The following is a 3,405-nucleotide window of genomic DNA, read 5'->3' on the forward strand; positions in this document are numbered from 1 at the left end:
AGGAAGAACAAGTTGAATCTCTTCCACCCGACAATCCTTCAGATACTTAAAACATATCTTTCCCTCCCCACTCTCCCCATTTCCCCTTCCTCCCCAACTTTTCTATTCTTTTCTCCCCTCTCTTCCCCTCTCCTCTCCTCCCCTTCTTGTCTCTACTTTCTTTTCTTCTCCTCTCATTTCCTCTTTTCTCCTTCCCTCCCCTTTCTTCTCCTCTCCTCTCCTCTCCTTTCCTCTCTTATCTCCTCTCCTTTCCTCTCTTCTCCTCTAATTTAGTCTCCCTCTTCACTCCTCCTTCATCCTCTCTTCTCATTTCCTCTCCTCTCCTCCCCTCAAATCCCCTTGTTTCTTGAATCAACCCTCATTCCCAATATTGTCGCAATAACTTTATAGCTTCTCAAGGTAATTACTTCAGTGGTAATCTCTCCTTCCAAACATCTCCTCCACCTGACTGATGCCTAAAATTCCACCATCAGAAACTTATTCCTTTCTTGGTTCTTCCACCCTGAATCTCATTTGAATGCTCAGGTTCTGGAATGCTTGTAAATAAAATTAGCATCACTACTCGAGTCCCAACTCCTATATACCAAAGTATGAGAGGCTAATAGTATGACATAATTTCTTCAGCCACAAGAATGTATCTTCTCTTCTGTCATTAGGCAGGCACAGAACCTCAGGATGAAGGCCCATTCATTGTTGCCTCTTTGCTGCTTATTGTCATTCTAGTTTAGGAGTCTAGATGATGTCATTTGCAATGAGGGACATGAATTATAGCTGCCATTCTGCAGGAACTAAGCAGCAGGAGGAGAACCCCACACCCTAACCCTGGTCTCTTCACTTATCCACCCTTCCAAACTTGAATATTTTTCCAACACAGGACTCAAATGTTGGTGCTGGACTCTAACATTCCCAACAATGGCCTCCTGGCCCCCAAATCCCTTTTATATATTTAATGTTTGTAATTTCATAATATCATTGGATATTATGCGTGGACTAGTGGATGGATAGCTGGCCGCAGACCTAGAAAGACCTGGGTTCCAGTCCCACTTCTGACATATCCTGGCTATGTGACTCTGGGCAAATCACTTAACTTCTCAGTGCCCTTGGCAATTCTCCAAGATTGTGAGTTGCAGAGATGGTACTCAGTCACATTAGTAGATGGAGTTTCCTCAACTGGAAGTTCCCTGCACCAATACAATCACAGATCCAGACTCTATACTTATTGGATGTTAGAGTTAAAAGAAACTCCACACCTTACCAAATAATGAATTCTATTTACAATACTTCCAATAGCCATTTAAATACTTCCAGTCTGTCTTCTAGTCAAGATGGCAGTCTGAAAGATCATAGAATACTCCAGCTCTCTTAATACACTCTCAAATATATAATATGTTATATATAAGATATATAATATAAATTAAAAATGTTAATACTGTTGATATTTCAAAGGACATGCAATATGAGCCTTCATAATCAGTCCCTCTTGTGATTTCTCTAGGTAATAAACTGGATGCATTCTCATGATCTGTTTTGGTTAAGGTTGATTCTCTTCATCTCTGGGGAGAGCCTTCTCCTGAAAATTTTTGTCTTCCTATGCCTTCTTTCTCACAGCAGAGTCCTTTGGCAAGCCTGTCAACCACTGCCTAATAAGCTGCATTTTTCTCCTGTCCCTCCTGCACACCCTTGTATCCTTCACTCAAATCATGGTTCCGGTATTACTTTTGAGCAATAGAATTCCCAGTGTCAGCATGAGTCTCATGCCATTGAGGGAAATGTGCTAATGAGGAAACTGGAACACATAGGAACAGTAATGATGCCCTAGCCTCTGTTAGGGTGTTTTTCAGAGAATTTCTCTGTAATAAAGGTGAGAAAGAAACATCAGAGATTGGGCTTCTTTATAGTTCTGTATAAGTCAGCTGGAGCCATAGCCAGTTTTCTTGACTTATGTCTTGCCACTGGACTCTGATGACTCTGGAGGAGAGAGTGAGGCTGATGACTTTTCACAGCTCTGCCTCATTTCAATCCAATTCACTTGCAAATCAAGACATCACCCTCTTGATGTCATCGGTCCTCTTCCAGAAGGAAGGATAAACAACAGCAATAAAAGTGAGTTTTGTGATTGTTCCTGGGGAGTTGCAATCACTCAATCAATCAACCATTCTACCAATTAGCAACATTTAATAAGTACCTACCACATGCCATGGACAGTCCCAGATGCTAGGTATACAAAGACAAAAGTGATAACAAGATCTGCTTTCAAGGAGCTTAATCTAGCCAGGCATGTACAAAAAAAGATACAAAACAGATAAAATGTAATTTGAGGGGAAAGTACCATCAAATCAGGGGTGAGGTGGGGAATTAATCTTGAGAGCAATCTGTATCTAATATATGTGGTTCTTAGAAATGATTTTGTGTGTGATATTTATAAAGCATAGATATGCCTGTGTCACTGTCCTGCTCAATAAACCTCAGTGGTTCCTTACTGTCTCTAGGATAAAATACAAAATTCTTTGTTAGGTACCTAAGTCTTAGGCCACCTGAACCTCCAAACTCTCTTTCTTGGCTTATTCCACATTACTCCCCTTCATACATTCTATGGTTCAACCAAACTGGCTTTCTTGCCTCACTCAAGATATTTCAATTCCTGTCTCCAAAATCCTCCATGATTGAATGCACTTCCTCCTCACCTACATTTCTTAGTATTCCTACTTTTCTTCAAAGCTCAAGTACCACTTCTCATATGAATCACTCCAGAAACTAGTTGCCCCCTCCAGTTCCCTGGCATTTGTTTTGTGTGTGTTTTGTACATGAGAGGTAGTGTGGCATAGAACATGGGGACCTAGCCTCCCACTTAGAGAGAACCTGGTTTCAAGTCCTCTCTCTGACATTTATTAACTGCGTGATGGCGGACAAACCACCGAACTTCTCAGAGCTCTGGGCAATGTTCTAAGACTACAAGGTAGGTCTTGACTAGAGTAAATAATGTATCGTGTGAAGTGGGCTCGTATATTCAAATTCACACTATTCAAAGTTATAATTGCATAAAATATGATAATTGGCTGCAGCTCAGTGGCAATATATAAGGAAAATTTGAATAATGTGACCACTTCAGGGATGCATTATTCAAACTAATGGGGACTTAGCTATAAAAGATACAGAGCTGGAGATAGCCTGCAGGGGTAGAGGAAGTTTTCTCCTCAGGAGTTACCTATACCAGTGAAATCACAGTCACAATACTTTTCTTACCTTTTCTTTTTATTTAAATACTATCCTCCTCTAGAGAAAGAACTGATATTGTCTGAATACACACTGAAGCATATTATTTTTTTCCCTCCCTCCCTCTGTCCCTCTCTCCTTCCTTCCTTCCTTCCTTCCTTCCTTCCTTCCTTCCTTCCTTCCTTCCTTCCT

Source organism: Vombatus ursinus, unplaced genomic scaffold, assembly GCF_900497805.2.
Source record: "Vombatus ursinus unplaced genomic scaffold, bare-nosed wombat genome assembly UNPS02014797.1, whole genome shotgun sequence".
Lineage (NCBI taxonomy): Eukaryota > Metazoa > Chordata > Mammalia > Diprotodontia > Vombatidae > Vombatus > Vombatus ursinus.